This window comes from Odocoileus virginianus, chromosome 15, assembly GCF_023699985.2.
Source record: "Odocoileus virginianus isolate 20LAN1187 ecotype Illinois chromosome 15, Ovbor_1.2, whole genome shotgun sequence".
In the NCBI taxonomy this organism is placed as follows: domain Eukaryota; kingdom Metazoa; phylum Chordata; class Mammalia; order Artiodactyla; family Cervidae; genus Odocoileus; species Odocoileus virginianus.
Window position 1 is genome coordinate 37,937,702 of NC_069688.1, and position 12,951 is coordinate 37,950,652.

Genomic DNA, 12,951 nt, shown 5'->3' on the forward strand with positions numbered 1-12,951 from the left:
AAAGCATCAAGTCTTCAGCACTCAGCTTTCTCTTAATCCAATTCTCACATCCATACATGACTACTGGAAAAACCACAGCCTTAACTAGATGGACCTTTGTTGACAAAGTAATGTCTCTGCTTTTTAATGTGCTATCTAGGTTGGTCATAACTTTTCTTCCAAGGAGTAAGCGTCTTTTAATGTCATGGCTGCAGTCATCATCTGCAGTGATTTCGGAGCCCCAAAAAATAAAGTCTGACACTGTTTCCAGTGTTTCTCCACCTATTTGCCATGAAGTGGTGGGACCAGATGCCATGATCTTAGTTTTCTGAGTGTTGAGCTTTAAGCCAACTTTCTCACTCTCCTCTTTCACTTTCATCACTTTAGTTCTTCTTCGCTTTCTGCCATAAGGGTGGTGTCATCTGCATATCTGAGGTTATTGATATTTCTCCTGGCAGTCTTAATTCCATCTTGTGCTTCTTCCAGCCCAGCGTTTCTTATGATGTACTCTGCATATAAGTTAAATAAGCAGGGTGACAATATACAGCCTTGATGTACTCCTTTCCAGATTTGGAACCACTCTGTTGTTCCATGTCCAGTTCTAACTGTAGTGATTATAATATGCATTAGTATGTTATAGTATAAGGTCCACGGTCCAGAAAGGCTTTGCTCATCTGAAATAAACCTCTTGATAGATTTGGTGTTAATTGGGTAGCTAGAAACTCAGCAATGCACACAAGTGTCCTTGACAAAATTATAACATATGGTCTTATATAGAGAAGCCCTGAGCAGGCATCACCGACTCAATGGACAGGAGTTTGGGTAAACTCCAGGAGTTGATGACGGACAGGGAGGCCTGATGTGCTGCAATTCATAGGGTCGCAGAGTTGGACATGACTGAGTGACTGAACTGAATTGAGCTGAACTGAAGCAGGAATAGACATGCTGTCAAATACAACAAAGAAATGTCTAATGATGGGTTTGAATGCAGATAAATATATAGGCATTAAGTGGAGGGAAGAAATAAGAAGGTTTGGATTTTCATACCTGATTGCTTCTCTTCTTTTTAAATTAGGAAACAAAAGTGTGCTTAAAACATTTATGGTAAAAGGGGATGAGAAGGGTACCAAAATTGTTCTAGCTTCACAAAGCCCTAGATCCAGAAGTGATAATAAAGCCTGTCCTGCTTTCCTGAAAACTCAAAAGTTCTCCCTTCTTCTTCTCTCTCTTTTTTTTTTTTTTTGTTGTTGCATTCCCTCTACTTTGGCAGAAAATATAATATTTAATATATTCTTATTTATCCATGAATTTACCCTTACATTTGATCTTATTTTAATCTAAGTTCTAAAATTAAAATACATTTCTCATATTCTTTGCCAAAATTTTTCTATTCATCTCTTGATTAGACTGAGTTCTTTTCCTAGTAACATTTTTTAGTAGTGCACATGTGTGCAATATTCTGTCAGTTCTTCATGTTCAAGATCATATATGTGTGTGTGTGTGTGTGTATTGTTTCTTTTACTTGAAGGACAGCTTAATTCGACATTTGTACATAATATCCTGTAAGTGCATCTATTCCCTTAACTTTTTTAGACATGATCCTTCACTGTTGCCTTATTTTGCATGTTTTAGAAAACTCTGATACCAATCTAATTCTTGTGACTGTAAATTTTTTCAGCTTAACTGTTTGGAGGCCCTGAAGACATTTATTTTTCTTTAAATAAAAGATTCATTACAGTATTTTTGTTTGTTTGTTTGTTTAAAAAAGTCAGCCTGAGAAGTAACTATACCAGGTCAGTTTTTTCTGTTACCTTCTAGGTCTAGGCTTGAAAGGTCAGATCTAGATGTTAGGCTTCTTTATATTTGGAAATTTTCTTAGTTTATACATGTAAATATGAATTCTGTTCCACTGATTAAAATTTCTTCTTTATGAGTACTAAATTAACATATGCTATCTATATGTCTTGCATTTCAACTGCTTACACTCTGATCCATTTTCCTTCTTTATTTCATTTTCCTTAATTCTTTTTCCTCCTGCTTTTATTCAATTTCCTATGTAAGATTTTCATTTGAATCTTTTTTCCTGGAGTGATTTGTCTATTTATCTTCACTTCTAGTATAATTTTAATCATTTTCCTCTTTCTTAGTTAAATAAACTTTGTTTTGTTATAAACTGTCTTATATCCATTTTAAGTCCTACTGGTTATTTTCTCATTCAAGGTTTTTAATAACCCTGATTCATCATTTGAATATATTTAATTTAGTTTAGGTGTTGTATTGCAGTTTTATTAAATCCCATGATTGTTTTCAGAGGAAAATTTTATCATAAAAATGTGTCAATTCCCATTTCTGATGTATCACAGTAGTTTTTTATAGATGTGGTTGGCTTTTTCTTATTTCTATCCATTTCATGGACAGCATTCCTAGTTCTAGAATGCTCTCTACTGTCCTCTTTACTTTTTTATTATTTTTTTTTAATGGATGATGTTGGTTGGAGGTGAGAGGATTGTCATGTCTTATTTCTTTAGAATTCTTTTTAGAAAGGTTTTTTTTTTTAACTTTTTTTTATAAAATTATTTTCGTTCATTGCCTCCTTTCCTCACTGAATACTATTCTTTCACTAAAAGTGTGTATCTCTTTTGTAATTAAGACTCTCTGAGGCCGCTAGTTCTAGGCCCACATACTTTGAATCCTCTGCATTTAGTCAATAGTGTTAAGGGCTAAGCCCAAAGTGTTGTGTTTACCCTTTTGACACTTACTGTTGGACTTGCTCCATCTGGGGTGATTTCGTCTGCTCTGTTTATGTCCTCTGTGCGTTTTTAGGGATCTCCTTAAGCTCACTTTCTCTGCTCTGTTGTTGCAGTTGTGCAGGTGAATTCTGTAGGATTTTTTTTTTTTTTTTTCTCTACAGACAAGTAGGAATGCAGTATTCTGAAGGCAGAAGTCATGCATGGTTTTATTTTCATTCTTGGTTATTTATCTAGTCTTAGGGACACTGAAGGGGCAATTCAGAAGCAGACAGGCACCATTTTTTTTCCAGACATAATCATATAGACTTGACATTTCAAGTTGTCACAGTTCTTGCAATTTACCAGATTGAAACTAGCTTACAGATGACAAAAGAGGAAGTTAGAGAAGTTTCTAAGTTGATTAGAGTCAAATGGCTGTTTCAGATAGAATATGACTGAATTCTGAGTTTCCTCACTCTGAGTTTCACAATACAGTGAAGCACAGTGTTTCACTGTAAACACAAGCGAACACAAAACAGTGTTGCTTTTAAAAATTAAATACATATTAATAATTTGACATTGATAGGAAACCTTAAATGTCAAGATAATAATCAAGTAATAAAATAGTTATGGAGATTTTGGAAGTGATTAGGTGAATATTTTCAGTACATTTACGAGTGAGCAAGGCAATGCTCAGTGAACTTGAAATATTATTTACTTGAAGGAGCTGAGGAGTTTTTTTTTTTTTTTAATGTACCTGAAATATGTTGAGAATTGAGAGACAGATTGCTTTGTATTTCAATAATATTTGCAATAATTTGAAAACCACAACTGTGCTCCTGTGCTAAGTCATTATTAACAAAAGTTTTTTCTTTTACTTCACTCTCTTAAAATGTAGAACTTTCTTCTGGTAAAAATCTAATTTCAGTTAGATTCATTGTCATCATCAGATGCACATGCGAGTAACAGGTTTAAAATACCATGCGGTGAGTTCTAGGCTGTCAGTGTCATGTATTTTCTTTATTTTAGTCAGATGTTCACTAGCTGTAGAAGGTAATTTTTATATGATTCTGACTCTAGGCAAAATGAAAGTTTATTTTTTTTTAATTGGGGTAGCATCAGTTTATGACATTATATGTTTCATATGCATGTTATATGTTGACTTCTGCATGTATTACAGTGTGCTCACCAACAAAAATTTAGTTTCCATCTATCACTGTACAGTTGATCCCTTTTACCCATTTACCTCCCCCCACAATCTTCTTTTCCTTTGGTAATCACTCAGTCTGTTCTCTGTATCTGTGTGTCTGTTTTTATTTGGTTTGTTTTGTTATTTTATTTTTTTTATATTCCAAATGTAAATGAAACCATACAGTATTTCTCTTTCTCCTGTTCCCTTTTCTGTCTCTTCTCTTTCCAGGATACCATTATCCAGACTTTGCCCTTCTCAGTAGAGTCAGATAGTTCTTGCTGAATTTGATCTTTTTGTTTTAAGATATTAGTTCTGTATCCTTTTCTACCAATATAATTTCTATATTTCTATATTCAACCTGATTAATTCTCTCTTTTATATCATTTGCTCTATTTCCACTGCTTTCTAATGCATTTATTGAGTTATTCAGCTCCCAGAATTCTGTTTGGTTCTTTTTTTAATTTCAATATGTTTGGTAAATTATTCATTCTTTTCACTAATTTTATTTTTTAAGTTTTCTTGACACTTGGTAAGTTTCTTCACATCAGCTATTTTACATTCTTTATCAGTGAGATTGCAATATTTAATGACTTTGGTTTCTAGAGAATTTTTTTTTTTGATACCGTATTACTGTGTTTCTTCTTGGTACATGATGAGTTAAGTTGTTTTCTCCTGGCCCATTTGAAGTAGTGAACACTTTTCTTCTTTAGATATAAGTCGCACCCCACCCTTCACATTCTATTTATTGGGTTATAATTAGAGGTCTTTTTTGTTTTCCAGTAGGTGGCAACCTAACACAAGATTGTAGTTTTCTTAACTTGCGCTGCCTCTGATTATATTTGAGAATCTGTACTTTTTACCCTCCAGGGCATCTGCTGAAGTGTTGCATTGGCCTCTCTGTCACTGTTTTTACCTCTGAGGTCATTGATGCCTTGCTGTTGTTGGTGTTGCTAGCATCACTGGTCACTGCCTGGGGCAGTGGGATAGTGAGTGGCTCTTCTTCATCCATGAAGTTGAAGAACCGTTCAACTTCAGTTTCTTTGGCATTAGTGGTCGGGGCATAGTCTTGGATTACAGTGATATTGAATGGTTTGCCTTGAAAATGAACAGATCATTTTATCATTTTTTAGATTGCATACAAGTACTGCAATTTCAAAGACTCAGCAAAGGTCACAGGACTGGAAAAGGCCAGTTTTCATTCAAATCCCAAAGAAAGGCAATGCCAAGGAATGTTCAAACTAACACACAATTGCACTCATCTCACATGCTAGCAAAGTAATGTTCAAAATTCTCCAAGCTAGGCTTCAACAGTACATGAACTGAAAACTTTCAGATGTTCAAGCTGGATTTAGAAAAGGCAGAGGAACCAAAGATCAAATTGCTAACATCGGCTAGATTGTAGAAAAAGCAAGAGAATTCCAGAAAAACAACCATTTCTGCTTTATTGACTGTGCCAAAGTCTTTGACTGTGTGGATCACAACAAACTGAAAAATTCTTAAAGAGATGGCAATATAAGACCACCCTACCTACCTCCTCAGAAATCTGTAGCAGGTCATGAAGCAACAGTTAGAATCGGACATGGAACAAAGGACTGGTTCCAAATTGGAAAAGGATTACGAAAAGACTGTATGTTGTCACTCTGCTTATTTAACTTATATGCAGAGTACATCATGCAAAATGCCAGGCTGGATGAAGCACAAGCTGGAATCAAGATTGTGGAAAGAGTTATCAGTGACCTCAGATATGCAGATGACACCACCTTTAAGTCAGAAAGTGAAGAGGAACTAAAGAGTCTCTTGATGAAAGTGAAAGAGGAAAGTGAAAAAGCTGGCATAAAACTCAGCATTAAAAAAACTAAGATCATGGCATCCAGTCCCACAACTTCATGGAAAATAGATGGAAAAACAATGGAAATAGTTGACAGACTTTGTTTTCTTGGGCTCCAAAATCACTGCAGATGGTAACTGCAATCATGAAATTAAAAGATGCTCCTTGGAAGAAAAGCTATGATAACCCTAGTGAGCATATTAAAAAGCAGAGACATTAGTTTGCCAACAAAGGTCCATCTAGTCAAGGCTATGGTTTTTCCAGTAGTCACATATGGATGTGAGAGTTGGACTGTAGAAAAAGCTGAGCACCGAAGAATCAATGCTTTGTGAACTGTGGTGTTGGAGAAGACTCTTGAGAGTCCCTTGGACTGCAAGGAGATCCAACCAGTCAATCCTACAGGAAATCAGTTCTGAATATTCATTGGAAGGACTGATGCTGAAACTGAAGCTCCCATACTGTGGCCACCTGATGCAAAAAACCAACTCATTGGAAAAGACCCTGATGCTGGGAAAGATTGAAGGCAGGATGAGAAGGGGACAACAGAGTATAAGGTATATATATATCTCACCGACTCAGTGGACATGAGTTTGAGCAAGGTCCAGGAGTTTGTGATAGACAAGGAGGCCTGGCGTGCTGCAGTCCATGGGGTCACAACAAGTCGGACATGACTGAGTGAACTCAATCCTGGGCGAGGTTGGGGTGGGAAGAGGAATTTCCTGAGTTACTGGCTACATTGCTGCAGGGGAAGTGGAAAGTGTGATTCGAGCTTGCAGATACCTCTTCGGGATTGTTGTGCTTGTAAGCACTACCACTGGCATCAGAGGGCCTGCTGTCACATGCACCTCTGCAGTTGAAAGCTTGGGATTGCACTCAACTGCCACTGCTGCTGATTTCCTGTGGCCAGGTGTTTGGATGTGGCTGGAAGGTCAGAGTGTCATGCACTGCCTCTTCCGATGCTGCCGGATTTTCTGGGGCTAGCAGAATTAGCAGCCTTGGCCATCTGTCTGGTATCACAAGCACCATCTGCACTGTTCCTCTGATTCCACCACCTCTGTGAGTCCCAGTCCACCCACCTTTTGATGTGAAGTTGTGTGGAATTCTCCAGGGCCCTGGTATATTGGGTAGAGGGACTTTTGCTGAGTTATGAATGTTTTACTGATGACAGTTTGAAGAGAAAATGTCTCATGCCACTCTGATGGGGATGTCACTTCTCATAAGACTTTTTAACACTGAAAAAGTCAAATGAGGATTCATTACAAGACAGTCAAAAAATGAAATTTCCTCTAAAATTGTAATTTCTAAGGTGTAACTCATCACACATATTATCAAATTATGTGTCTTGTGATGATTGGAATACATGGAATACATGATGAAAGCTCACACATATATCCATATCATTTCTAATATTTTCATATGATGCATAAGGTTTAACATTTAGCACTGTCTTTTAAATTAAAAACAAAAAATTTGAATGTTGAAAAGTGATTGCCTTTTAAGTCTCTTTGAAAAGTGGGTAACATTAAAGTGTTTCCAAATATAAAAATGCCCAGTGTGGCCATGAGGGTATCTACAAGGGACAGAGTGGGAGGAGATGATATCACAGAGATAGTTGGAAAATGTAGAGGGAGCTGTGTTTAGATCATGTAGATCTTCATAAGGTTTGAATTATATCCAGAACTGAGACGTCATTGTAGGGTTTTGAGAAGAAGAATAAACATGTATTTTATATTTTCTAAGGATCCCTTTGGTTGATATGTTAGGAAAATACCTTAAGAAGATAAACAGAGAGAGTACTTAAGGGGGTATTGCAAGAGTCCAGATGAGAGAATGGTGTGGATTTGGGGAAAAAAAAAAGAAACATGGTAACTGTGAGAAGAGATAAGATGATGAGAAGGACAGGTTCAGGAACAAATAAATAAATAATCTGTTTTGTATATAATAAGTTTGAAATGTTGACTGATCTTCAAAGAGGCATGTGGAATTGGTAGTTCTATATACAATACTCTCAATCAATAACATAGAGTAGAAATTGGCACAGATGATCTACTATGTCAGATGTTACTGAAAACAGATGCTACTGAAAATTCATGGAAGGTGAAGACTGAAAATTGATTACTGATTTGACAGAATGAGTGACTTGATAAAGCCTGATTGAAATAACTTTGTGAGTGTTTCATAAAAGAAATTAGAGGCAATAAACACAGCCAGCTCTGTAGAAGGATAATAGCTGGAGGGAAATGTGGGACAAAAGGAGGTTTTTGATTGTTTGTTTTGTTTTACATGGAAGATATTCAGCTAATTCTCATGCTGATGTGGATAATCTTGTACAGTGCCACTCAAAATACTGGTCATAAACTATGTGTGAGAAGACCACCAAGAGATAATAAGTTTGTGCTGGAATGTAAGTAAATGTACTGTTTCTTTCATTGACAGGGCCTTAATATATTGCAGCAGATTAGTAACAACCATTTTGTGGGTTTTAGTTTAGTAGCTAAAAGTGAGAGGGAGATAATTTATTGAAGTGATAAAAAGACAGGTATAAGAAATGATAGCAGCTTCCTGCTGTCGCTAGTCCAAAGAACAGCATTATTTGCTAGTTTTATCACCCTCTGCTCATACCCAGATTCAGTGTGCCATTTGTTGCCTGCCAGGATCCTGACTGATAAATTTGTGTTAGTCGCTCAGTCATGTTCAACTTTTTGTGATTCCATGGCTCCTCTGTCCATGGGATTCTCCAGGCAAGAATACTGAAGTGGATTGCCATTCCCTTCTCCAGAGGATCTTCCCAACCCAGGAATTGAACCTGGGTCTCCCACATTGCAGGCAGATTCTTTACTGACTGAACTACCAGGGAAGCCTTATATTTACCAGGAAAAATTGATGTACTTATCAAAACTTTATTAATGCCTTCTGGGTGTGAAACTCTTCAGTCAGATAAATAGGTAGGTAAATAGATAGATATCAATAGATAGATATCATTGTAAATAATGCAAGTTTTAGTTGAAAGAAGGAAGAACAGAAAATATGTCAAATTCCTTTACAACACTACATTCTCACTCCTCACTGTGCATTAAAATTACCTGGAGAACTTTAATAATATACCCCTTCTCGGGAGACAGAATCTGATTTTATTCATCTAAAGCAGATCCAGAGATTAGTATTCTTAAGTTTCCCTAGGGGATTCTAATGTACAGCTAGTTTTAGGAACTGTTTTAATAGGTTCAGATATATAAAACCCTTGCTCAGTGAATTCTAAGAAATAATATAACAGAAGGGAAAGGCCTTGTAAATAAAAAATGTCATTCAATGGATGTGAAATAGAAGATAATTAATGAAAATAATTTAAATTGATACTATCAATAACAGTATGAGTCAGTGTTTAAGCAGATGTTGTATGCAAATTATTTAGGTATCTACACAATTGGGCATTATTTGAAATAATTATAATAGTCATATCTACAATGCAATCAGTGGGTATGAAGCATGCATCTAGTGTTGTACTTATATTAACTCTAATTTAAACTTCATATAGTCCTAGTGGCATAGTTATTGTTACTAACCAGTTTTTACAGATGAGAAGTAACTTGTATCATGGCCACATAACTATGTGTTGTTATGCATTTCTGCTGCCAAAAGTAATCACTCTCCCTCTGCAAGTTAGCCCAATGTCAAATCATTATAGCATCATTTCTAAGACTGTGTCTTTTGCTATAAATTTCTATAAACTTAATTTGCTTCCATACTATCCTCTTCCATTCTTTGTTCATATATAGCTTCATAATCTCTAATTTTCTCCAGAATTATTCCTGCATTTTTTTTAAAATCTTCTTACTTTATTTTTACTTCAGGAATCCCAAAGTTTTCTAGCACAGGAAAATTATCAGAGATTGCTCCACCACTTATTGCATACTCAATCTGTGACATAGTCCATAAGTACTTGTCTATTACTCCTGACCTCCCTTAATCTTTGCAAAAGGCTTAAAAGTTAAGGCATTATTTACATTTTGCAGTTGTTTTAAAGGTTCACTATCTTGCCCAATGTTACAAATCTAATAAGTATGTGAACTCGGATTTAAACACCCCAGTTCTAATTCTGGAGTTCTTAATGATGACGGCTTGCTGTGCCATTAGAAAGACTGATCTCTCAAGTTAGAACGTAACTTTTGTCTCTCAGGTGCTGCTTGTCCTTTTGAATTAAATTGTCCCATGGCCAGAGAAAAGTGGCCAACTATCAAAGGAAATCATCCTTTCTACCCCTGGCACCATGAAGAACAACAAATGCTTTTACCATTTACTGTCTACTGTGTGAAGTAATAAAGATGCTGATTTTTAAAAAGTGGCAGCATAGCCATTATTAATAAATTTTCTCAGGTATGAGTTTCTAAGATATCTTTGTTATAGCAGCAACCTGTTGATATATATGTGTGTGTATGTATGTATATATTATCAAAATATATCATCAGTTCAGTTCAGTTCAGTTGCTCAGTCATGTCTGACTCTTTGCGACCCCATGAATCGCAGCACGCCAGGCCTCCCTGTCCATCACAAACTCCCAGAGTTTACTCGAACTCATGCCCATTGAGTCAGTGATGCCATCCAGCCATCTCATCCTCTGTTGTCCCCTTCTCCTCCTGCCCCCAATCCCTCCCAGCATCAGGGTCTTTTCCAATGAGTCAACTCTTCGCATGAGGTGGCCAAAGTATTGGAGTTTCAGCTTTAGCATCAGTCCTTCCAATGAACACCCAGGACTGATCTTCTTTGGGATGGACTGGTTAGATCTCCTTGCAGTCCAAGGGACTCTCAAGAGCCTTCTCCAACACCACAGTTCAAAAGCATCAATTTTTCAGTGCTCAGCTTTCTTCACAGTTCAACTCTCACATCCATACATGGCCACTGGAAAAACCATAGCCTTGACTAGATGGACCTTTGTTGGCAAATATGCTATCTAGGTTGGTCATAACTTTCCTTCCAAGGAGTAAATGTCTTTTAATTTCATGGCTGCAGTCACCATCTGCAGTGATTTTGGAGCCCAAATATATCATATAACCTACCAAATTAAAATTGCTAGAAGATATAAAAAGAAAGAAATACATAGGAAAGCATAAAAGAGAAGCTGATTTCTGATTCTGGATTTAGTGAGTGACCTTTGTTCTACTCTAAGTGTTATATTTCATCTGTCTTCATGACATATACATTTGTATACATATGTATACATATATACATACATGTATATATATATATTTATATATATACACATTTATAGCATGTGTACTCTCTTCAAAAATTTAATGCCATTAATTTTCCAAGCATGGAGTCACATGGATTAGATTCAAGTCAAGTAGGTTAATTTTTTCTATGTTACATTATTTGCAGTGTGTAAATGTTTTTTTCATAGAGTAAATCTGTGTCCCCAACTCCTTTCTCACTGCTTTCTCCTCCTGCCCCCAATCCCTCCCAGCATCAGGGTCTTTTCCAATGAGTCAACTCTTCACATGAGGTGGCCAAAGTATTGGAGTTTCAGCTTCAGCATCAGTCCTTCCAGTGAACACCTCACTGCTGGAGGGTAGACAGAGTTGAGAATGGTTCTCCAGTACAATTGCAGATCCTATAGAAATATTTTCATCATAGAAAACTCAGTAAAGGAAGGATCAAAGGGAAATGAGAGCAGTATGGGGTGGGCTAGCTAATAGGCATAAAAGAAACAAAATACTTTAGAGAGGAGTTTGTGGTCCAGATCATTCAGTAACAGAGAACTCTAGATGCTCCACTAGTTTCCTTCAGAAATGATTAGGTAGTAGTGCTAGTTGAAGTTTATAATAGTTCCTGGTTTTTTAATAAGCATTTGGAAAATATCACCAGGAGATCTGATTAGAAATAAGTGACAATAGGGAGAATCCAGATGCAAAGAAAGGAACTTGTGTAAATTAATAAAGGTTTCCCAATGAGAAATTAAAATAGAAATTTAGGAATAGGGTGCAATGGAAAAAAGCCAGCAAATAAGCTCTTTATCATGGTAAACCCTTTGAAAATGCTCATGGATTGAAGAATGAATAAAGAGTGAGGAGGCAGAATGGACACATGCCCTAGGAATTAGGATGAGAAACTACAGCATGATGCTCATATGGAAAGCCAGAGATTCTAGTCACTTTCCACACACTGGACTGTAAGGCTCACTTTTCAGTCATCCGAGCAAAAGTGTATCCTCACTCAGAGATTTGATTAAAAAAAACAACAAGTCTCATTAATTCAGCCACTTCATGATCATATTCACCTTAGTGTCATCCTAAACCCCTCACTTTTTCTCTCACCAATTCCTCCACTGAGCTGCTTGTTACTTATTTCTCAGATCCATCCCTTTTTTAGTATTTTTTCAGTCTCAATACCTCACCATTTCATGCCTGAATGTACACCCATGGCTGATTCATGTCAATATATGGCAAAACCGCTACAATATTGTAAAGTAATTAGCTTCCAATTAAAATAAATAAATTTAAAAAAAGAAAAAAAATAAAGTAATGAACATTGTTGGCACCAAAAAATAAAAAAATAAAAAAAAGAGAGAGAGAAAAAAAGACATCTTCCCATCTGATTTCCTTGTTCTCTTCAAACCATTTTCTTTGCTGCTCTGAGTGAATATCTGAAATATAAATCCTGCCCTGTTACTTCCCCTTCATCTTACCTTTACTATATAACATTTATCTCTTGAGTAAAATCTGATATCTTCATCAAGGTATTAAAGGTTCTCCATGATTAAATCTATGACCCCCTTTCCCTCGAAACCTCATTGCCTATAAACACCAATAATACTTCGCTTTTGGAACAAGTCATGAACTATTTTAGGTCTCCCTTCCTTGTTCATCTTATATAATTGTCCTGGGATGTCCTTCCCTCACATATTATTCAGAGCCTTCTGCTAGCCCTTTTATCCAACCACAGCCACAGTGCTTCGTCAAGTCTGAACTGTTTTGCACAATTTTGTTCACTGACCTCTTTTGTAAAGGTACTGTAATTTTCAAACTTACTAATGCAAAGAGCAAATATTTTAAATTGTTTTGAACATATAAAATATTTTAAAAATATGCTCAAGATTGTTACAGTACAGACTTTTCTACTAATTACTAAAAACAATTAAGTTGGTTGTATTCCACAAATTGTTTTTCACCAGTCCTTAGCTATTCTTTTATTTACTGTTGTTACATACTTTAACAATCCATGTTTTT

General features: G+C 36.1%; 1 protein-coding gene across 5 annotated transcripts in view; it reads left to right on the forward strand.

The window, feature by feature from the left end:
* Positions 1–12,951, forward strand: part of CSMD3 (CUB and Sushi multiple domains 3) — a 1,331,483-nt gene that overhangs the window by 749,704 nt on the left and 568,828 nt on the right. The gene's annotated exons all lie outside the window — the stretch shown is intronic.